The following is a 24863-nucleotide window of genomic DNA, read 5'->3' on the forward strand; positions in this document are numbered from 1 at the left end:
ATCAAAGTTCTTCTTTGAACTGCTTCATGTTGAAATGTTTACGGTTTTATATTTCAGGGGTGCGGAAGACTATCATCATCCCATATGATTTTCTGAGTGAATAAGCAGGAGGAGGAGATAAAGGGGATGTGGGGGGGGGAGAGAGGTTACAGCAGGGGTCAGCAAACTTTTTCAGCAGGGGGCCGGTCCACTGTCCCTCAGAACTTGTGGGGGGGCAGACTATATTTCGAAAAAAAAGAAAAGAACAAATTCCTATGCCCCACAAATAACCCAGAGATGCATTTAAAATAAAAGGACACATTCTACTCGTGTAAAAACGCTGATTCCTGGACCGTCTGCGGGCCGGAGTAAGAAGGCGATTGGGCTGGATCTGGCCCCCGGGCCTTAGTTTGCCTAGCCATGAGTTACAGTAAGAGGTGGTGAGATGGGAGGGGGGAGGAGTAGATCATGATGTATCTGCAATCAAGTGAATTATATTCTTTAAAAATTCCCTTGTTTGAGGCCCTGCAGGTGCTTTCTGACTTTAAAAGAACCCAACCCATTATCTCCCAATCCATCAATGCTCCGCATCAGCCTTCTCATAATCATACTCTGCCCCATTGCCTCTGGGAAGGTATAAATTGTAATGGGAGGCAGAGTCCCTTCAATTCCATTGAAACACAATCCACAGGAATATTAAGATTTTAGCATAGCCAAATTAATGATTTTAACAGTGCATTAACAATTTATTTGAGTTACTGGCTTACCATATCTAATTCTCACTAGATCTTCCAAAATCTCATTTAGCTTCACTGCTTTTGGCACCCGAAGGATTTATATGCTAACTAGCATGTACAAAGGTGCATTTAAAAATTGTTAGCAGAAAATGTTCTTTTTGAACTCTGGGCCAAAGGGTTAACCCAATGCATTGTTATCTGTTTCTGAACACAGGGAGGTTGTCACTGGACTTCCTGATTTGAAGAAGATCTAAAGGAGCAGAATGCCTTGAGAAGATAAGCACTGAGTTGAATTAGTTGTGTATCTTACCACTGCCTATTTTCACAAAGATAAAACGGGATCCAGCCTAGCCCAATAAGGGAGACAAAATGTGATCAGGTGGTGAGCTGTAATGGATATGAAGCGAGTCATCCGTCCCCATCCACTACCTTAACACCGCAATGTTAGAAGCAAACTTCTAACTATCTGAATTAGCCATTCCCAGAAGATGGGTTGACAGGTATCAGAACATCACAGGAACCTGGTGGGTGTGTTCTAAGTCTGTCATCAGAGAGAATGCTGGGCAAAAATCTGCCCAAGTGGCCCTACTTTCAGAAAAGGGAGGATTTGATAGATGAGCCTCCCACAAAGGCAAAAGTCCGCTAGTAGGCTTCACTGATGTAAACAACAGAAACCATGAACATAAGATATTTCCCCCCATTCATGTTTGCCAAAGCATATCGACTCCAACGTTAGTAGAAATGTTATCATCACTATACTCACTTCCAGATGATGCCTGGCCTAGTAAGATAAAATCCACTTACTCAAAGGAGTGCCAGTCTACATGATTTGTTGGTTTGGGTTCAATTGCAACCTATGTGAATTGTCAAAGTTTGCACATTAAGCATGAAAAAAACACCCCCAAACATTTTTCAGATTTTTCTGGCCACGAGGTTGAAGCACTGCCTCATCTTTTAGCCAGACCTTCTGCTTTTCTACATCAGTGAACAGCCACACAAAATTCCACTTTCTGAGCACTTTGCCTCCAAGTTTATGAAATGGAAACAGAATGTGCTGGACATTCAACACTTACAATTCTTTGTTACCATCTTTTGTTGTCTGTTTATGAAATCCAGATTACGTGGGTTTATATAATTCTGCCCACCATTCCAAAACTGACCCAGCAAGTTTAGTAGCGATCCAACCATTCTTGTATCCCCTGGCTTCTCTTGAAAGAGTGCTGGAGAATGATTGAAATAAAGCTGTTTCTTTCAGACTAAACAAGCAGTGGGAAATTCATAATGTTATTAAGAATGTCAGCAAGGAGCAGTCTAATATTCCAAATAAATCAGTGAGCCAAACAAATGCAAGAATCATTGTTGTTTTAAATTGTTTATTAAAATGTAGGCAAATCCTGTAACATATAGCTGTGATGCCTACAGCACTGCTGTGACTAGGCAGTAGACAGGTGGAAGCTGGACAGATTTATAATTTGAAAGCCTGCTCAGCAATTGATGAGGGCTAATTTGATGGTCAGAGGGTGAGGGATAGACCAGCCTCTTCCCCACCCCACCCCTCAAAGTTTCATAGCTGCCACGTTTCATAGCCAGAGGCACTGCTTCTTCCATATCCTCTTTTGAGCCATGGAGCCAGCAATCTGCATGAGGCCAGGTGTGACCCTGGGGCTCCCACTCTCTGATTCTTGAAGGTAGTGGGCAAACTTTTCGTAAGAGCCACAGTGCCCAGCTGTTGCACAACAATGTAGGTGGAAAAAATAAACATGCTTCCTAAGTATCTTATTCAGCTCAAGTGTAAACCACTTTTTCCCCTGGCACCTTTTTTCTTACCTCCTTTTTTTACTGTAAATTAATCATGTTCTTTAAGTTTAAATCTTAAGGGTGGATCTCACATACAGAAAGTTGTGGAACTGGAATAAAAAGGGACAGAGCAAGGAGGAGGAAATGTTGCTTCCTTTCCCCCCTGCCTCCCCACATCCACATCATCCACACACTGCTATCTCACCCCCATTCAGCGAAGAGATCTGCGCACAGAGATCCGCAGAGAGCTGCATATCCAAATGCAGGTACCACTAAAAGCAGGGTAGGCAAACTGCAGCAGCATGGATGGGCATCGATCTGGCTGATCCTCAGTTTCTGATCCAGTAGGTCACACATGCTCAGAAGCACTGTTCCAGCCTGCAGATCTCTAAGCAGAGGGTCAGGGCAGTATGGAGCAATCTCTGGAACCAGTCACTGAAGCACCTCTGCTTGAGTTCACCCTTGTTTTGGCCTCGGACCACAGAGATGCAAACAGCATGGTTCCTTTAGGCTGCAATCCTAGACCTACTTACCTGGGAGTAAGTCCCATTGAACTCGAACGAGACTCACTTATGAGCGGACATATATAGGATTGTGCTGTCAGCTTCACTCCCAACCCCACCAGTTGCTCTCTACTGCCAACGTTTGGCAACACTGGAAAGGCAGTGTGCATGCACCATACTTGGATCTCTCCTTCTTTTAAGGGTTTAGGAAAAGTGTGCCATTTTGATTCATAATCACAACGGTTTCCAGAAGAACGGAGAGGACAAAGAGCCTCAAGTTCAAACTTTTTGTGTGTAGCTATGGCTCACTCCTCCCCAAGTAAATATCGTTCTCATGAACAGCAGCAAGTGCGCTAGCAACATAATCAATGTACACCTCTTGTGTACATTGATGAGCTACTGTTCTGGGTATGAAATAGAATGACCTCAATACATCAGGAATAATTAAAAAAAAAAATAAGAAAGAAAAATGGTCAGGATCCCCAGCCAATGTATTGATTTTTATTATTATTATTTGTTTTTTATACTACTTAATATATTAAGTATATCTCTAAGCAGTGTACAGAAAACAGAAACAACAACAGACAACTTAAAGTATTACAAAAATACACGCTTATGTATAAAAAGTTTAAGTTATTGATACTGGTTTAGATAGGTTAGTAACTTTGTACTAATGTAAGTCAGCATTGTTCCACTGAAATGTCATTTCAGATCTCTTCTACTGGAAACTGAGGCAGTGGCTGTTTTTAACCTGCTCATTTTTAACCAACCAAGAATCAAGCCCAGCTCCACATCATGTTCTCCTCCCCTTCTTCCCCTGAAGGTATCCGTCAAGTCTCTACAGGATGGAATTTTGCTTTGCTATTTTAGCATAAATCTGGCCAGGGCTTCAATGGAATTTGAAACCAAAAGGCCTTAATAAATAAATATTGTGATAAGGGTATGAAAGCAATGTATGAACCAAAGATAATCAGAGAGGAGAGGAAAGCTTGAGCATTCCTTTTTAAGCTAAAAGCATACAGCTTTACATGAAGCCAGGTCCTCTCTTTATTGTTTTTATTTTGTCCTCTATAAAGAACACACTCTTCTACTTTTCCAGTCTGACTTCCTTTATCATCTATTGTGTGTTTCATTATTAAAAAATAGATACTTCTAAAGATATGTCACAGTAACCTTGAAAGTGCTTCCCCCTCAAAAAAAAAAAAAAAACTTTTTAGGAGAAAAGGAATAGGTACAAGCCACATGCCTAATATATTGTCATATCACCTAATACTTATATGGTGGAGTCCTTTAAAACATCTCCAGATCATTCCCCTACTTCCATCACATGCTGTTCCATCCATTTCAACTGGAGGTGATATGCTACTATTACAGCAAAAGGAAAACTATAAAGAGATAGGCTGTATAATTGTCCATGTGTGCATCTGCTTTTTTCCATGAGGAGAGACTACAAAGTAATCAGGCAACTTGCAGGTAGACACATGCAAAATATGTCTCTTTGCTCCAAATATCTGTGTCTAGCTCTCAAGCTATATATGCACAGCGTACAATAACTCATCGGATTCAACAAAGATAATCATGCACGTGCATGTCTCATCAATATTTCACAGGTAATTATTTCTAAAACCATTATTGATCCCATAACAGATAAGAGGAACCGGGGAAGGGGTTACAGATAATGATCTCCTCCTTTCCAGCTCATGGGAGGAGTGAAACTTTTTACAATATCCACCCCCACAACCAAACAGCAATTTTAACAGAATCTCCGACAAAACACAGCTACTAAAAAAAGTTTAAAGGGTGGCAGTAAAAGGTCTGCATCAAATTAGGTATTTTGCTGATGCTTGCCAATCTCACTGGCTGACTAAAGGGTTAAAAATCGGGGGACGATGCATACATACACAATTGGGGTAATAGGAAGGGGGGGGAGAGATTCTTCTTACCTTGACTGGCTTTAGCCATGGTGTTGCCAGAGTACAGGAGAAAGGAAAGCGTGTACAATCCAACAATCTCCAGGGCCCCCATTACAATTGGCTTGTATATGCAGAAAGGTCGGGCCAGGAAAAGAGAGGGGGGGTCTTCTCTGATGCTTTCAAACAACGCACTGAGCGCATGCAAACTTTAAGCCAAGAAAGAGAGAGAGAGAGAGAGAGGTCTACTCTTTCCTGGTGGTGTATACTGGAGAAAGCGCTTTAGGAGAAAAGGATGGCCAAATCTGCTCAGGATTCCGTTGGGTTTCCCTGATGCTACTTTAAGTAGGAAGGCAGACCCGCCGCGGTATCTTTTTTAAGTGGACTTGATCGTCCTTCTCCCTTCAGCTGCTTCCTTTTGGAATAAGTATTCCCAGCCAGCTCCAGTTTGGTTAAAGAGGGGGAGAGATTAAAAAAAGCCACAGAGTGCCTTGCTCTCTAGTGCTGGGGACCTGTGAAAGGTCCATCCAAGCAACGCCCTTTCCCCCCACCCCTTTCTCTCTCTCTCTCTCTCCCTCTCCCTTTCTTTCTATTTGCCTTCTCCTGCTGCTGCTCCTGCCTCACTCCCTCCCACCCGCCCGGGCTGCGCTCAGCTCTGCCTGCAGGAATTTACAGTCTGCCACTGGGGGAGTCGGGCCAGTAGCCATGGAGACCGCTTCCCTGGGAGCAAGGAGGTCAGGCGAGAGACCATGTGCAATCAATGGATCAATGCAAACTCCCGTGCGAGCTCCAGACCCAACAAGCTCCCTTCGCAGGCTCTTCCCCCTACTTTGCCCGGCTCGGGAGGAAAGAGGGGAGGGGCATGAGAAAGGGGGATTGTGCTCAGAAAAGAGAATTAAGAAGGGAAGGAGAGGAGGGGGCGAGAAACCAGCTTGCAGATGCCATGACCTGCAACACTTTAGTCCCCCCCCCTCCTTCTCTCTCTTTTTACTTTTTTGGTGTGCCTAGGCTGAAGGCAAGAGACGTGCTCTCGGATCAATGCAAACTCCAGATCAAAGAGCCTTGGGCTCTCTCGCTCTCTCCCCCCCATACGGCTAAGCGGAGGGGGAAGGGTGGGATTGCGAGGAGGCAGAAATAATTTTTTAAAAACAAAACAAAACAGAAACGCTCGACAGAGTCTTTGCCACGTTCTACTAAACTCCTCCAGGAATACCCCCCAGGGGGGGCGATTTCCCTCCTGAAGGAAGGTCACCATCCCATTCCTCGTGCGTCTTTCTGGACCGGCCTTTTGCAATCCCTCATTAGTCAAACGATTTGTTACTATTGTTTTTAAAGAACGATCATTGCTGTCTTGGAGCCCAAGAGTTACATACAGAAAAGTCCGGGAGCAACCGGTGGTCTATTTCCCACAAAGAAATGCTCTAGCACAGTTGGGCAGACTTCAGGCTTGTGGGATCTACCTGAACTGGGAGATCCACCAAGTGAAGCCAGGTGAAAAATGGTGTGTGCGGTGGTGATGGGGGACACGACAGGCTTTTAGGAGCAAGAAACATTGTTTGCCTTTGAGTAGATGTTCAGCCCAGGAATTTGTCTGCAGTATCAGGACTGAACTCACAGGCCTGTCCAGATCTGCTTTTTCTGTGGGCTTCTCCAGACCTGCTCATTGAGCATTCATCCTGATTTGCTTGCACAAAGCTTATGTGGAGGTTAGGTTATATCCAGTCTTTATTGAGCATTCTAATTTCTATGTAGGGTGGCTATAGGACAATGAGCTTCCGTTTGCTTGCACTGGGTTATACATCTCCCCATTAATCATTTGTTCATCCATCTTTCAGTGGATTTCTCCATCACTTTCTGAACCACAAAAGTGTGTGTGTGTTAATGGATTTGTTCCATCAGGGCAACAGGGCACTTTAATTGTGCAAACCTACATTTCCACTATGGAACTGAATCCTCCCGCCCCCCCCCAAAAAAAAATACAACCCAGAAGCAACATGTGTGTGTGGCTGGTATACAAGGGTCTGCACACACGTATGGTTTCATGCCATGTTTTTCCTAGCTGGAACACACCAGTGGGCAGTCATGGATGAAATGTGTCCTTGCTGTGCGTTTCTCACTCCACTCAGCGCTTTGTTTAACATTCAGCCTGGTGAACTCAAAAGCTTGCTCACTATTTTGTGACAAAAAAACATAAGAAGAATCTGTTGGATCAGGCCAATGGTCCATTTGGTGAAGCATCTTCTCACAGTGGCCAACCAGATGCCTCTGGGAAACTCACAAACAGGACACAAGAGCATTTCCTTCTCCTTTGGGTTCCAGGATCTAGTATTCAGATGTTGTCTCTGACTATGGAAGGCAGAGCATAGCCATAGCAGCTAGTAACTGATGCTAACCTTGTCCTCCATGAATTTGCCCAAGCCTCTTTTAAAGCTACCCAAGTTAGTGGCCACCACTGCCTCCTGTGGGAGCATGTGCCACAGTTTAACTGTGTGAAGAAGTACTTTCTTTTACCTGTCTTGAATCTTCCAGCACACAGCTTCACTGGCGTACTAACGTTATGAGAGAAGGAGAAAAAGTTTTCACCATCTGCTTTCTCTATGCCATGCATCATTTTATAAACTCCGATCACGTCTCCTCTCCCTCACCTTTTCTCTAAACTAAAAACTCCCCAATGCTTCAACCTTTTACTCACAGGGAAGTTGCCCTCCATCCCTTTGATCATTTTGGTTGCCTTTTCCTGAATCTTTTCCAACTCTGCAACTCCTTTTTGAGGTGAGTCAACATTTCAGTTGGTCACGATTAAAGAGATTTGGAAAGTTTCAAAATAAAAGTGGCAGTTTTAACTATAAGACACATACGTTAATGTAACTTACCTCCTCCTCTATCTGGCTTATTGGGTGGATTTCTCCCTGCAAAAGCTTATCTGGCATGCAGAGTCCTGGCAAGCAGTGCCCAAGAGATGACATCATGGTCCCTGTCATGAAATATGTAGTAGTTATTGCTAAAGTGGCCTTTGAACTTCTGTCCTACTATTAATTTGTAAGTTTCAAGCTTGCTCACGCAAGGCAGAAAGTGGGAAATAGTTCTTTTAAAAATATCTAGCCAATGTGAAGTTTTGAAAAACAAATGGAAAAAAAGATGACGCATCTAAATCGGAGGTGTCAAATGTAAGGTCCAAGAACCATATCATGTCAATGCAGGTCCCCAATGCAGCCCTCAGCACCCTATCCCAATTCATGCAAATGATCCTAACCCCTACTTTGAACTATTTCTGTGACAACTACCAGCAATTATGGCAATACTCATGTTAAGAAGAGAGAATTAGTAAAGGGGAGGTCAGAAATGTCACACACAAGACAACATAGAACAGAGTTTTCCAAACTGTGTGTCGTGACACATTAGTGTGTTGGCTGCAGTGTGTAGGTGTGTCACACAAACACTCCTCACGCTCCTCCCGGGGCTGGAAAGGGGCTAGTTTAACGTCCAGTTTGCTAGTAGAATTGAATTATCGTGTCGTGAAATAATGCAAAGCTGAATTACTGTGTCACAAAATGATGCATGTCTAAAAAGTGTGTCACCAACATGAAAAGTTTGGAAAGCTCTGACATAGAAGACTTAACAACAGAATGATTCTGGATGTTGTGAGAAGCTCTTTCATCACCTGCCTTCAGAGCTGAATATGAAAAGATGGACTAAAATTTGTTAAAACAAACAGAGATTGCATTACCTGGGGACTGAGTTTGCAGGCTTTGCAATGTGATGTCCCACATTTCAAGATATCATGTCCATTACCGCTTCTGTCCCTTATTTTAGAGGGCAGGGGTTACATGGGACAACAATAAGAATTATAATGGCCCGTTTTTGGAGTTCCTGCTTCACAGCTGTCAGAATAGATCTCATCCCGCTGGATCAAATAGGATCAGCTGTGTAATCAGATAGCGCAAAGATGAGCTGAAGGAACACATGTAACAAAGCGGCTGGAGGAAAATCAATAATATAGATTTTGTTGCCATTCAGTCAACATCACATAAGAACCTAGACCTCAGCAAGTTGAAGATCATGTGCTGATTGCCTTAACACTAGAAAAGTGTTTAGCTCTAGGCCAACTTCAGCTCTTTACAATCAATAGCAATGCAATAAGAATCAATAGCAGTAGGACCCAGCAGTATCCCAGGGGACTATCCCAGGGGACTATACCTATCAAGTTGATTATAGGTATAGAAAGACAAAGGTAGGATGGGGAGAGAGAGAGAGCTTGCAAGAAGAACTGAGTGGGCAAAGCAGTATTTGCAAGCAAAAAGGGATTTCTCTGGGTACATAAAATATATTGTATTTTTTAAAAATTGTTTTATCACATTTAAAACCATGAAATACAAATGCTCATCCATCCCAGCAATAAATGTGCAACATGTTCTTACACAAGACTTCCTCCAAATAATCCTGGAAACTGTGGCTTACCTCTCACAGAGCTACATCACCCTTAACAAACTACCTTTCCCAGTATTCTGGTTGGTAGGAGCTGGGACAGGGCAATGGGAGCTCACCCTGTCACATGGATTTAAACTGCCAACCTTCTGATCGGCAAGCCCAAGAGGCTCAGTGGTTTAGACCACAGCGCCACCCACTCCCTTTTACACACACACACACACACACACACACACACAGGGTAATCAATTTAGTCAGAATAACTGGTGGAGTTTTGGCAATGAGATAATAATCTTTTGGGGACCAAGGGCCACATTACCATGAAATCAAATTCCCAGAGTGTGGTGCCACACAAAGACATGCAGTCACACACACACCACTTAGCACGGACACATCCTGAACATATGCAAGCCTATGCATAACACAGATGCACCCTATTTCCCCTTCTCCCCATCCCAGTCATAGATTATTTATGAATAATGTGGAAAATCAAAACTATTTCCTTTATTGTTTTTAGGATGTTTACATGAACTTCCATCAACAGCTCTGATCTCTGAAGAATCTTGAATAGCTCGTACTGTGAGATTTCCATTCTATATCTGTCAATAGCCACAGAGAAGAACCAACGGGAGTGGAGACAACAACCATTTTGTAGCTGCTGGGGAAAAGGTCAGAGTCGGAAAGTGTGCTGAAATGTCAGAGATCATGGGCTGATGCAGTTGTTACATAGTTGTTGCGGGAATCCAAACATCATTCTCTCAGCAGCCCATCTGTTGTGATAAATGTCACTTTATTTCCCCCCGGCACTTAACCGCAGTCCGTTGTTGCCGGGAAATTTTTGCAGGAAGAATTGGTGTGGGGGAGGGGCAAAGTAGCAGCGGCAAGCGAAGAAGGGTTTTCCAGGAAACAAAAATCTTTTGCACTATCAGGTTGCGGAAATCAGCGGTGTTGTACGTCCTACCTTTGACCTTGTGGGATCACGTTGACAGCAGATGCTTCCTAATGCTGGCATGAATGCATGCGGAGACTTGGAGCCAGCAGGACTAACGGCCCATGCACCACAGCACCGAAACTTGAGTCAAGCAAATGTATGGCTCAGTTACCTTCAAACTTCGGTGTCAACATGGAGCCCTTCTAACAAGGCTTCTTTTTTCAGTATTAGTTTTCTTACAATTATATCCTGCCTTTCTTCTGAAAGCCCAAGGATGCTTCTATCTCATAGAGCCCAAAGCCACATATAGTTCTCCCCATTCAGAAACTGACCAGACCAGCTTAGCTTCAGCAAGGATGTAGCTTTGTGTTAAGACAATACCTTGGATCAGTCCAAAGACCAATCTAGCAACCTGTTTCTCACAGCTGTCATCCAGATGCCTCCAGGAAACCCATAAGCTATGAAGACCAAACCCTGCCTCTCCCCTATGTCCCTCCCAGCACCCGGGATTCAGAGGTACTCAGAGTTGGCATTTTGTGGTAGAGCATCTGCTTTGTATGCAGAGGTTTCCGGGTTCAGTTGCTGCCATCTCCAAGTAGGGATGGGAGAAACCCGCTCCCTACTATCCCAGAGACTTCTGCATCTTGTCTTCCCTCCTTGTGTCTGTTTGGAGTCAGTGCTGTATGGAATGTGGCTCCATGAATATCATTTTTTTTTCTTTAAAGGAGGAAAGAATTCTAATAAGTCTATTCCATTTCCTGCTATTATCCCCTATAGCTTTTCTATCCTTTTCGTTGTTGTTTTCTTTTGGTTCTAAGCAGCCCCCCTCTGCAGCAGTGGAATATATGCCTCCTGTGATTTTAGGCTCCCCTTCCAAAAAAAAGTGGTAAACAGGCAATGTGCACACCATGCACTTAAAGCACATGCACTTATAGCACATGGTGTGCTTGAAAGCACACCAGTGCAAGTAGATAAATACTGTATTTTTCGCTCTATAACACGCACCCGACCATAACACGCACGTAGTTTTTAGAGGAGGAAAATCCGTAGGCATGCCACCGGTAGGCATTCCCTCCATAACACGCACAGACATTTCCCCTTACTTTTTAGGAGGAAAAAGTGAGTGTTATGGTGCAAAAAATACGGTAAGTACCGCTGTGATGGGAAGGTAAACGGCATTTCCATGCGCTCTGGTTTCCGTCACGGTGTTCCGTTGTGCCAGAAGCAGTTTAGTCATGCTGGCCAAATGACCCAGAAAGCTGTCTGCGGACAAACACTGGCTCCTTCAGCTTGAAAGCAAGATGGGCATCACCCCCATCTTTGACTGGACTTAACTGCCCAAGGGTCCTTTACCTTTACCTTACCTATAGGAGCAATATGCTCCTGGGGGACAAACAACAGGAGAGGGTTGTTCCCTACATAGCCAACTTGTGGGTCTTCCAGAGGCATCCAGATCACCACTATTGAAAACAGAGTACTACTCCCAAGCTGCAACCCTGTACCCATTTACCTGGAAGTAAGCCCTCTTGATCTCTCTGGGGTTTACTATTGAGTAGACATGTCTAGAATTGCATTGTACATGGAGCTTTGATCCAGTGCAGCAGGATTCTTCTTATATCCTTTCACTTGTTATTTTATTTTATTTGTTTAATTAATTTATGCCCATCAGTAAATAGCTCCAGAGTACACACACACACTTAGATAGATAGATAGATAGATAGATAGATAGATAGATAGATATTTCTGCTCCCTCTCCCTACCCACCACTCAGCTTGTTTTAGATGGTGGAGACACTCAGAAGAGGGTCTCCAAAGATAATGGAATAAATGGTTCTTCAGGTATCTAGATCCCAAGCCATGCAGGGCTATAAAAGTAAGCATCAGCACTCTGAAACTGACTCAGAGTCTGAGTGAGAGAGAGTGCAGCCCTTTAAGCACAGGTGAGATATGTTGCCAATGACCAGTCCCAGTTGGTACCGTAGCAGCTGCGTTTTGGAGTAACTGCAGTTCCCAGCCTTCATGAGCAGCCCTTTGTACAATGCATCATAGTAATCTAACCAGAGGTTTACTAGAGCAGGGATAACTGTGGCTAGGTTTTCTCTGTTCAGAAGGGGCTGCAATTTGTACACCTATGTCAGTGAGTGGCAATCTCCAGCGGCATGGCTGGCTCTACGAGCTTGTCTATTAATCATCACCTGGCCTGTTACTGTTTCCAAGGTCCTCTAAACTAGCATTTTCTCTGCCTCATTTGAATCAGATTTAAGAGAGATGTCATCTGCATGCTGATGACACCCAACTCTAAAACTTCTGAGTTGTCAGATGTTAAAAATATCTTCTTAAATGATTCAGTCTCCTTTGGCAATAATGACTAAAAGCAAGAGGTGTAAAAAGTCAGAGACTTCTTTGCATATTTTCTGCCTCATCTTTTATCATTTGCAGCACTTTTTCATATGAAAGTAGATGTTAACAAGCATATCCTTCGTCATTGCAATTATGATGCATCATTCATCATTGTAACAACCCATTTTACAAACGGGAAGCAGATGCCTAGAGAAGATGAAATTACAAGACCAGCAAGGGTGCCAATGACTGAGTAGAAAGTTTAAATTCATGTCTCTCCAAGCCCATATTCAAGGATGCAAGGAATCTTCATGCTGCTGCTGTTACAAGTCTCAGTGACAACATTGTCTTACAACAACTTTAGCCTTGTGGGTTTATACCCCTGTTCCTGCTCTTTGAGCTGCCTCCTTTTAAAGAGAATCATTGTGGTTACTGGAGTGCCTCTTGCTGGGTGCTATTAAACACATCCCGGGAATACATACATACATTTGGTTAGCTTGCTCCTTGCTAGAGTGTTTGCCCCTGAAACGAAACAGACTTCATTCCCCTTTGCATATGTAACCAGCAGCGTGGGAGCCACTTCTGTGTGGTGTAAACTTGTTGTGAAACAGCCCATGTGCATATAACATGATCACAGGGGTGGGCTCTGAGTCCCCCGCCCCTATTGCAATCAATGCTCTTCCAAGAGGGAGAGGGCCCATTGGATGGGACAAACTCATGCAGTCATCCCTCCCTACGTAGTTAACATTATTCACCAGCGATGTCGGATGGTTTTGTGTGCAAGTGGTTCCCACACTTGAAGGTGCACATTTGAAGGCGGTTTTTGTGGTAAGAGGTTCAAATGATAGATGTAAAAATGCCTCCTTTATGGACTTTTTAGAGGAGCAAAGTAACTCTGGGCGAAGTGCTGATACAAAACTCAGCTGGTTTATTCTCTCAAATATTAAACGTCACCCCACAGCTGGGTCTCAGTATGAGAATCATGTTGGCTCAACAAGAGAAGCCCCTGGGGCCATGACAACACCACTGAAAGATCCAAATAGGAAGCCATTCATTGTGTAAATATTAAATTTTCTGACAAGTTGTTGCCCCAACATTTTTGGATAAAACATACTCATTTTTCTTTTACATGGATATAACTTTGCTTTAACCAATGATGGTTGGTTGGCTGATTTTGCTGCTGCCTGCTTTAGTTCAGAGCAGTATATGGCTCCCTCCATACACCGCAACTAGAGGAAAACTAAACAGTATTTTTTTTTAAAAAAAGCACATTTCTTCTAAATCTGGAAACAGACTTCAAGGCACAAGGGACAAGACCTTTAACTATGTTGATTTATATGCTGAAGTTATAAATTACACATTTACACACTAGTGTAAACACTCATAAAGCAGGCTTATATCCACAGTATTACATGCAATCAAATGTCAAAACACTAAACAGCTACATACATAACACTGGCTAGGAAAACACAGGGTATTAGCATTGCACTCCACAATCAAATTCAGAATCAATAGATGCACTGAGAGAGCCAGCTGCCACTCCATAGGGAAGTCAATAGGATTAAAATATTGATTCTAAATAGGCTGAGCAGTCTGAGCCTCATCTGATGTTAATTGTCTTTAATGTGATGAAAGCAATGAAACTTTGCTGAATCACACCAGCAGCTGATCTTGGCTCTTTGCATTTGGGACACACAGCTCCAAAGGAATAATCGGGCGGATGAGTTACATACACCTGCACTCCACCCGCCCCCCCCCCGAGAGAAAAGTCTTGCCCTTTATTGCAACTATTTAGAAGGAGGAGTCAAAGCTCAGCATATCCTTTTGCAAGCAGAAGATCCTAGGTCCAATGCCTGGTGAAAATGATTTTAGGTATTGTAATCACAGTTAACTGACAGTTTCCTGTGCCTTTAAAGTCTTGAATGAGATACAGAAAGGCATGAAAGGAGCCTTATTCTCAGGATGTAGATTGATTTCTTATTTAGGTGTAGTGATAGGAACAGCTTACAGTGATAGGGACAACTTCAAGTGGCAATCTCAAACTCAGGTTAGGAAATACTTTTGCCTGACCCCGATCATAGTTGACAGTACTGAGGGTTTAGTACTGGTCTGCGAGCATTAGTTTCAGAATTCACTGTAAACAACATCTCAGTACTGTATCCATTGATGGTCACATCCTTTCCCTTTAATGCTGTCTAGAGTATTTCCATGCCAAAATTCATACAGGAAAAATTATTGGGAAGGTCAGTAAAAATGATCTGGTAAGTGGAATACCTCCCATACAAGGAGAAATGGAAGAATAATGGGATTCTTAGCTTTGGAAGAAAATGCTACACCATCTGACAAAAATCTGTGAGATCAGTAATTATGTGAATGTAGCCCATGAACAAGGGACCCTATATATGTAGAACAAATTGCCATGGGGATTTGCTAAGGATTTTTAAAAGGGTAAGACAAATTTATGGACAGGTCCATCAAAAGCTATTAGTGAAGATAGATGTTTATGGTGTCCCCAAGCCTCAGAATAAAAGTTGGATCACTCTGCATTTTATCTAGCACCTCAATGCTGGCCACCAATTAAGGCCAAATTCTGATCTAACCTGACAATTCTTGTCTGCTTTTGCCATTTTACAATAAGTCTTTGCACATAACTAGAAACAGCACGTGCTTTTAAAGAGTTGTCTTCTTCTTCTTTCTTTGGCGATTACTCGTAGCCGAGTAAGATTGTTTTCCATAAACACGGTTTTAACAATGAGTCCATAAGTGACTGTGGAAGCCAATTCTGGATCCACATGTCCTTCCACAGTGGGGACATTGGTTTCCGGGCGGGAGTTTATCACATTGTGGATTTGCCAAGCATGCCTTCCTCTTAGCACGTTTCTCCCTTGCGTCCTGAGTTCGAGTGTCTTCAAAGCCCATGACACCTTTGGTAAAGGCTGTTCTCCAACTGGAGCGCTCGCAGGCCAGTGTTTCCCTGTTGTCAGTGTTTATACTACATTTTTTTTTAGATTTGCCTTGAGGTAGTCTTTAAACCTCTTTTGTTGACCACCAGCATTACGCTTTCCATTTTTAAGTTCAGAATAGAGTAGTTGCTTTGGAATACGATCATCAGGCATCCACACAACATGACCAGTCCAAGGAAGTTGATGTTGAAGAATCATTACTTCAACACTGGTGATCTTTGCTTCTTCTAGTACACTGATATTAGTTCACCTGTCTTCCCAAGTATGTGTAAAAAAATTTGGAGACACCGTTGATGGAATCTTTTGAGGAGTTGGAGATGGCGTTTATACGTGGTCCATGTTTCACGAGCTTATAGTAAGGTTGGTGGTACAGCAGCTTTGTAAAGAAGTATTTTGGTTTCCCTGCGAATGTCCCAGTCCTCAAACACTCTGAACTTCAATCGGGAGAAAGCAGCACTCGCAGAGCTCAGATGATGCTGGATTTCGGCATCAATGTTGGCCCTTGTACATGCAACAGGAAACACTGAGCAATCATGAGCTCCCTAGTTCACGTCCCATTTCTTTTGGAGGGGCTTCATTTTAGAGGAAAAATTCACAGGAGGGATATAGTCAAGAGGAAAAGCTCAATCCTACCATGTTTAAGTCCCACTGGAATTAATGGGGCTTACACCCAGATAAGGCGGTATAAGATAGCAGTCTTTGCCCTTAGAATCAGTTATTACAGGAAATAATGTGCACGTCAAAGAAAAAAAAAGTGAAGGACTTCCGGGGTGGCGCCATCGGTAATGGCGGACTCCCTCTGATCTGGAGGGACCAGCTCCACGGGAAACGGGTCTTTTCCGCTACGGCGAAGCGGGGACCCTTTCAAAAATCACAGGCGGATGAAGCCTGTGACCATGGGACTCAGCGGGCACCTTTAGTGCCCCCCCAACCCGCAAAGGAACCCACTAATGGGCTCCGGAGCGAAGAGGGGGAAGTGGCGCGGTGCTGAGAGTCAACTGCTTCTTCCGTGGAGCAAAACCGCACAGCCATTGCCGGAGAGCGCTGCCTTTTTCCTGGGACAATTTGGCTTTTAAAACAATCACCCATGAGTACTTAAATTTCGGACAATTGGACTCTAAATAAGGATTTGCGAGTAGAAAGGAAAATTGGACTTAAAAGTTTATTTCAATTAGGCACTGAAACGGGAAGGTCTAAACAGGAAGTCAGCCTTCCGTTTCTTTGTAGATAGATTAAAGCAAAGACATGGCAAACTAGAGTTCAGAAAATCGCTTGTAAAGGATTAACTTTCATCATTTAAAATTGTTGAACCCCCTTCGGAAGCAGGAGAAGAGGGGGGATTTTTTCCGGACTGTTTAAACCTGCAGAAGTGAGTGTAAAGCAAAGTAACTTTCCACCGTCTTTATCCTGGAGCGGGGTGTCAGGACTGACGTTCTTTGAAGCTCATTGACCAGAGACAAACGTTTTTGACAGATAGCTAAAAGAAGAGAAACATAGTGATTCCATTGTTCCCCTTCGCATTTTAAAGGAACAAATATTGACAAAATATCTGAAAAAGGAAACTTTGTTGTTAGATCTGTTTTTAAAAGAAAAGAACAAATAGAAGTTCTTCCCCTAGAGGGATCCTGTGAAACTGTAACCAATTCTGAATCGGGGAGCTTGCAGCTGCTACAGATTACGATCGTGGGAATAGACTTTTGACCTTGCAGGACAATGTATTCAGAAGCTCTGCTGTGTGCTTTCTGTAAAACAAGTGCCCTACTGGAACAGCTACATGAGAAGACGGACTTGATGACTGATGCGATCAGAAATTTTGGACAGGCAGTGGGAAATTATATAGAGCCCACCCAGGAATCAAATCAGGAGTGTGCCCTGACAGAACAGATGAGGGAAGAGGATGCAGCTGAATCTTGGCGCCAGAGATGGAGGGAGCTGTGGCCCAGCAGGAACATGAGTTCTTGGATTTGACAAATGAACTTGGAAAAAGCCAGATTTGGAAAGATAAAGTTTGGTTTGGTTTGGAAATGGGGGGTTGGATAGACCCCCCTATGCAGGGATGTTTGGACTTTTCAAGTCTGGCAATGGGCCGTGAGATGTTTGGGGTTGTGGGGGCTCTTAATTTTGGAGGGACTTTGAAACATGTTCTTAAATACCAAATGGAGTTTAGTGTGGACTATGGAAAAGGGGCTGATTTGTCGAGAAGGGTCAAAAACATTGTCAAGCTGGAGTTCCCACGAGTGAAAGGAGCAGGAGATAAAGGAAAATACAGCTATAAATATGAAGAAGAGCCGCGGAAGGGACATGGAAGGGACTTAAGGGCCTCGGACATAAGATTACCAGGCTAATGCGCTAGATTGATGGGATAGAAAGGACTGACAAAACCCGGGACCAGGAGGAAGAGACGCTGGATGAAGATTGGATTGTTTTTTATTTTTTTATTAGGATTGTTTTATAAAATTGATGAATATTAGAAAAATGTTCGAACAAAATTATTTGGCTTTAGCAAAAATGTTTAAAGAATTATGTAAGAATATTATGGTTATGAGAAATTGGTAAAAATAAGATCTAAGTTTTAAGCTTTAAGGTTTTGTATAGTAAGATAAGATTAAAATAGATTAAGGTAATGTAATGACAGAATATTATGAAATATGGAAAGGATTTGCTGCGACAATTAACAACCAGGATACAAAAAAGGGAGGAGGAGGAGGTCAAAGAAAGAAGGTAATGACAGTTAAGGATTTGAGAATATTGGATTTGTTTTTAAATGTTTGTGGTATATTTTTGTCTTTTGATCGTGTTGTGCTATTTTTTTATTTTGATTTCTATTAATTTGTATTGTTTGATTGTGGTTTGTTTTTTCTTTGTTTTTTCTTTTTCTTTTTCTTCTTTGTTTTCTTTTGTAATTCTAAAATTTTCAATAAATATCATTTAAAAAAAAAAAGTGAAGAAAGGAGAAAATTGTCCCAGTTTTACAGCTGGATTAAGGAATGGAGAAACTTGTCCAAGGCTGCAGTCCTAGGTACAATTACTTGGAAATAAGACCAAGAGAAATCAATTAAATCTATTTCAGACTACATGTGCTTAGGGGCTCAGAGACTATGAACAAAAACCAGATCTGACTTCCTCTACCACAGAACTTTATCCCACAGCTGTGCAAATTCAAAGCATTTTCAGTGATGAGATCAAGATGAGATCCAATTTTTTTTTATTTTAAAATAACTTTATTGAATAATACAATCAAATTTCCAGATATATCTGCAAAGTACACAAATTCCTATGCCCCACAAATAACCCAGAGATGCATTTTAAATAAAAGCATACAATCTACTCATGTAAAAACACCCTGAATCCTTATTCCAAATAGGATTCCTTGCAAGAAAAGGGAAAAGTTAACAGCTATGCCCCCCCCCCAGCCATTGATTCCTACTTCAACCGTTGGGTAAGGTTAACTTGATCCTCACTCCACTCTGTTCCCGATGTAGCTCTTCACTCCTCCTTGGTCCCTAGTGGATAGGGACACACACACCATTTTGTGGCTTGCTTCATGTGCCCAAATGTATTGGGCTGGCCCTGATGGAGATGATGCAATTAAAACAATGTAATTCTGCTGAATTGGAAAGGTCCAGCAGTTCAGAAAGCAACAACTCAGGCTAGATGAGTGTAAGACTGAAATGAAGGCATTCACCTAAGCACATGAATAGAGAAATGAGACCACATTCACTCCTTGGAGAGAGCTGCTTTTAACCACACTTTTGGAGAGGAAGGAAAGCTAGTCCAGCAGTATGCAAGTGGAGGATGGCTTTCATAGGCCAAACACATGCAAATTAAATGGATTCATATGACCAACAGCCGCCAGCACAACAGGTACTAAACCCAGGACTTCCTCCAAGAACTTATTGTAGACAACTGTCAGGTCGCAACAGCAGTCTCTTGAAGAGATTTCCCTCATTCCCTCTTCTTCAGCTTCTGCACTTGCAAATGTACTATTCATGGGAAAGGAAATAATGGCATGTAAAGTGAAAGGCTGCATCTACTGAAACACTTGAATCCTGTGCTCTAGCTCTGATGCAGAAATGTTTGAAGCATGCTTGAGCACATGCATGCAAGACTTTTGGTAAACCCAAGCAGGTCCCTTACACTGAATCAGATTACTGATTGCTAACGCAGAGGACTTTCCCTAATGTGCTTCCTAAAATTCTTTTAACTCAGGTTTGGAGAACATGTGGGTGTCAAAATTACAGCCCCCATCACCCCTGAACACTGGCTAGAGAGCCACAGGTTCTCCATCCCTGTTTTATTGGGAGAATTTGGGATCTTCTGGTTGCTCAGTCACAACTGTGATCTTTCCTTCAATTTAGCCTAAACCAGCAAGCTGTGTCTCCTGAGGCTGTTCCAAAATTTGGCCTTGAATATGTTGCTAAACTACCATTCCCATCACCCCTGGCCAATGGCCATTCTTGCAGGGGCTGATGGGAGTTGTAGTTCAGCAACAACTGGCGGGACAAAGTTTCCGTGCGCTGCTGTGGTTCGCCAGAAGCGGCTTAGTCATGCTGGCCACATGACCCGGAAGCTGTACGCCGGCTCCCTCGGCCAGTAAAGCAAGATGAGCGCCGCAACCCCAGAGTCTTTCACGACTGGATTTAACCGTCAGGGGTCCCCTTTACCATTTACTGTACCTCAAGTGTGGCTCCTGAGATGTTGTTGGGCTGCAACACCCATGAGCCCCAGCCAGAATGACCAATGGTTACAGATAGTGGGAACTTAGCTCCAGCAACATTGAGCAGGCCACAGGTTCTCTGCTATAACAAGGCTCACTGCAGCATAAGTTCATGTTTTTCCCTGCCTCACATAAAGTGAAACTGAAGGCTGACCACATATCTGGGAGCCTGCAAACTACATCCAAGTTTGCTTTTTGGTCTGTCTGGAAGATAATCCCTTTCAAAGGCGGTTCATGAATCAATAGCTCTTAACAACTTGCAGTCAGAAATTATAAACAGTGACCAAAAGCAGCTAACAGAATGCTTGTTTGCTGACATAGGAACTAGAACAGTTATTAGGTGTTGAGTGCAGGACTGCTGACTCCAAGTGTCCTAGAAAACATGAGTGGGGCCCATGGGATTGGTTTATCAATATGAGATTTTTAAAAGAAAGGCTATTTGCTTTATACTTTCTAAAACTTTAGAGTCTCTTTTCAGTCATAACATCTTGTTTTTCTTCTCAAGCAGGAAGGTTAGAAATGTGAGATTTGCTCAAGGGTATGTTTAAGACTGGGGCCATTAAAAAAGAAAAAAAGAAAGCTGAGATCTTGTGAGACTGTCTCTAAGAAATAGCTAAAAGTCCTCAAGATAAAATCATAGGATTTAGTAACCCTATAATTTCACGTACCAAAAATTACATTTAATCAGCTAAAACAGACAATATGCAAAAAAGCAAATGGCATAACTTGACTACCTCTAATTTTCGTTTCCCTCTTTTGCTCTAATAATATATATTTTCTAGTTATGCTCAGCAATGTTTTCAAATATGTTTATGACCTTAATCTGACCTGAGAAAGATCTGATTAAGTTTTTGCATCATAAACTTGAATGCAATATTTAGGCTGACTTGTAATAATTTTATTCTATGCATTATCTTATATAGAAGTGTATTTGTGGGGAAATACCTGCTTATTTTTTAAAAGATGAGCTCAGTCCATTAGCCTTTTTAGCATAGGCTTAGCTAGAAATCCTTATACTTTGCATCTTGCCATGTTACAGAATTTGTCACCCTTAACCTCAAAAGAAGAACATCACATTGAACATTTCCTTGGGGAAAACCCATTGAAATCAGTGAGGCTAAACAGGGATAGGATGCAACTGTAACTAAGGGTGTTAATTTCACATTTTGTCATGGTTAGGCTCCATAAACCAGGATAATAAGTGAATGGGTGAACTTTCAAAGTTGAGATTAGAGATTGTATCCTGGGTGAATCTCTGCAGTATGTACTGTGGCAGTTGTCATACAATCTAGTATTACGGGCAGTGTGGTGTATATGTGCAATGGCATGCAAGCACAAAGCTCAGAATGCAGTATTGGGTTCAGAATTCAGCTATCCAAGTATATCAGTTTTAATGAGGTGAGGAAAGCAAGTTTCTAGTCCATATGGTTGCAAAGATTTGATTTTGATAGCATCTAATATGTTTATGCCATTTTTCCAACAACCAAGTTGAGCTCAAAGCAACTCACAACAATAGCAAAGATCAACAAATAAAAACATTTCCTTTTTGTATTGTTGTTGGCATCTATCTGTCTCAAGAGACAATGGAGTGCACCTCCAGGAGTGAAATCAAACTGCTGTGTTACCAGCACCGAAGTGACCTCCCCGGGGTGCTAGAGAGGTCCTAGGCTGCCCAGATGACAAGACCCCACTCTTGGCCTCACCGATGTGGTCGAAAGGAAAGCAGAGCAATAAGTTTGACACCAACTTCGCTGGATGAATCAAAGCAATGTAAAATAGCAAAATCACCAAAAAACAAAACAAATCAATCACAGGCTTGGAAGTATTTGGGCAAGAACTGAATAGGGTGGCATCTCCAAAAGAAGAAGAAGAAAAGCAACTCCCCACCCCCCAAAAAAAAATGTCAAAAAGGATGTCAGTTTGCATATGCTAATTTATATGTATGGATGCAAACAGCTGTATAGATACAAGTAAAGAAACCATTATTATAATTTAAACAGAAATGGAGAAATACTGCATGTCTGCTCAGTCTGCTGTCCAGGTGCTAACAGCTGATCGGTAGCTTCAACCCCGCTCCCTTTCTGTGCATTATAAAGCCAGGCATAGTTATCCCTTTTCTGGCCATTCCCCACAATAATTTAAGACAGTGTAGGAAAAGGTAACACAGGAAGTGGCCCTCAGACATTCTGGAAGACGGGATCAGCATGATTCCATTCAGGATTGACTCCAAATCCCAAAGAGGAGTATTAATTCCTGAGTTTTCTCACCCTGTAGAAAACCTGTGATTTTATTTGCACACGTTGTGTAATATGTCAAGACATTTTCCCCTTGCGTTTTCCTTCCCCACCTCTATTCTGCTTAACAAGACATCTGTTTATTTCCAGAAGCTCTAGCCAGGACTAAAGCCAACTGCGCAAATATTTTGTCACTTTCACAAATGCCACTGCTAGATTCAACATTCAGAATGGAGCTATTAGAGGTTGGGTGTTTTGCTTTTTTTTAATTTCCAAACATGGTTTCTTCAAGATGATGTATGTACAGCCCTTAGAAAAAAAAATAGTTACAATAAAACCCTTTCAACTGCACTTACCTAGGCACTGAGACAGCACTTTAAAGGGGAAAATGTTACCTAGGGGCATTGACCTGACCCAATGTATTTATTACTAAGCTCTTCTAAGAGAATTCCCGGGAAACATTGCTGAAGTGTGGACAAGCAAAGGTCTATATTGGTCTACCCTGACCACCCTAAACAAATCTGCTGCCTCAGAAGCAGTGAAGGAAGCTGCTCCATCACCAGTGTGATGCAGCCTGGTCAGCTTTTGTACATGGTAAAAGGCAGGAGGCGCCATTTTGTCCTTCACCTCAGGTAACAAAATGTGTTGGGCTAGCCCTGGAGCTGTACGTCCCACATGCCCTGCATCCCATAAACTAGCCTGGACACTGTTCTGTTGTCCTTGCTGAAACAATATTCATCTGCCAGTCCACAGAGTACGAGAGGTGCCCTCTTGCCCTTCATCTTGAGTTGGACCTGAAAGCTTACTCCCAGGTAAATATGCCTAAAAATAATGGGAGCATTAACATATTTTGAGACTCTAAACATCTACATTCATTCCCAGCTCTTTCTTCTCCTGCCAATGCTCAGTGCAAGTACACAGAAACAGTCATCCAAACTTGCAGATACATGCACACATTTTCTCCTTGTCCTGCTAATCCTAGCTCTGATTTATGCCACATAATAGGAAAAAAACACAGTATTCTCTTGTTCTTATAACTACCATTTATCTTATTCATAATCAAGGCCGATGCCTGCCATTCCTCTGTCATGTAATAGCAGAACAATGACAATTTGCTGAACTCAAGGTTTGTGTGGGTGTGGGCGTAAAAGGAGCAAATGTAGTAAGAATAATGAATTCCCCAGAATTTAGTGCTGTCAAATAATTTCACTATGGCAAGAGGAACAACCTGGCTGAAGCCTATGTATAAGATCCAGACAGCAGACATATAGCACACTACTTGGATAGAAGACTCTGGTACAGCAGCTTTGATTTAGGTCTCTTGCCCTATGTGACCAGTCACAAAGTAGGACAGGGCTCCTGTTCCTTGAATAGTTGTTAGGATACTCATGTGACCTACTTTACAGAGGACAGTCTCATTTTTAAAGGTGTTCACTGTTAGAATAGGTTTCTGGTGCTATTTTGCATTCAAGGTAAAGAACCATAGGAAGGGACAGCAGGAACCTTGAAGTTTTCCATCAACAACAGACTGAGCAGTAGACCGTGTAGGTGAACAGGTCACAAGCAGTCCTCCCCACTATGGTGAGATGTACTGCATTCCTATTTAAGCGATAGCAATCCTTTCTAAATTTGCGTACGTAAATCAGCATATGCATATATTTTAAGCAAATGTCAGTCCTGTTTTGTCCTCTTCTTTTGATGATAAATTTCTTTGCTTTTTGGTGATACATAACTGACCACCCTAACAGCTGCACAGGAGAGGGAATTACAGCTTGTTGTGTCATAGTGCAGCAGGACTGAAAAATTTCCTCTTCTACACAGTGATATAGGAATCCTGCTCTCTAATCCCCTGGTCTTCAAGGTCAGAACACACTATTGGGTCACAGGGTAAAGCAGTAAAGCAGCACAACCCCCCAAACAAATGTAGGGTGAAAAAATGAAGGTATCCACATGCAAGGTCTGAAAAGCATACAGGCTACTGCTTTAGTCTACTGCATTTGTTCACCTCTTGACTTCTTGAAGTATAAGAGACACATAGAAAATAATTCCCTATACAGGTATATGAAGCTTCCATGTGGTTCCATAGTGGGAAAGAGAGCCACCTTCAGCTCAAAAGAAGCATTTGATGTTGACCCCCAATATGATGGCCGAATAACATTCCTAGTCTGGAGAGTTGGTGATGGGAAAGCTGTTTGGGTTGCAATCTGCCTGCTCTACATCTACTAAAGAAGTAATCCCTAGAACTCTTTTTTAAAAAATATGGCTGGCAACTCTAATCTAGAAAGCGATGCCATGATTATTTTCTTTGTGATCATTAGTTTATGGAGA

General features: G+C 42.4%; 1 long non-coding RNA gene across 1 annotated transcript in view; it reads right to left on the reverse strand.

Annotated features, from left to right (window-relative positions):
• Window positions 1-7798: 7798 nt before the first annotated feature.
• LOC308479477 overlaps window positions 7799-24863 on the reverse strand; it is a 29045-nt gene continuing 11980 nt past the window's right edge. Inside the window, exon 3 of the long non-coding RNA XR_013987698.1 lies at window positions 7799-7900. This is a non-coding gene — a long non-coding RNA (uncharacterized lncRNA). The remainder of the gene's footprint in view (window positions 7901-24863) is intronic.

The sequence above is a fragment of the Podarcis pityusensis genome, assembly GCF_964106645.2.
Source record: "Podarcis pityusensis genome assembly, chromosome: 6".
NCBI lineage: Eukaryota > Metazoa > Chordata > Lepidosauria > Squamata > Lacertidae > Podarcis > Podarcis pityusensis.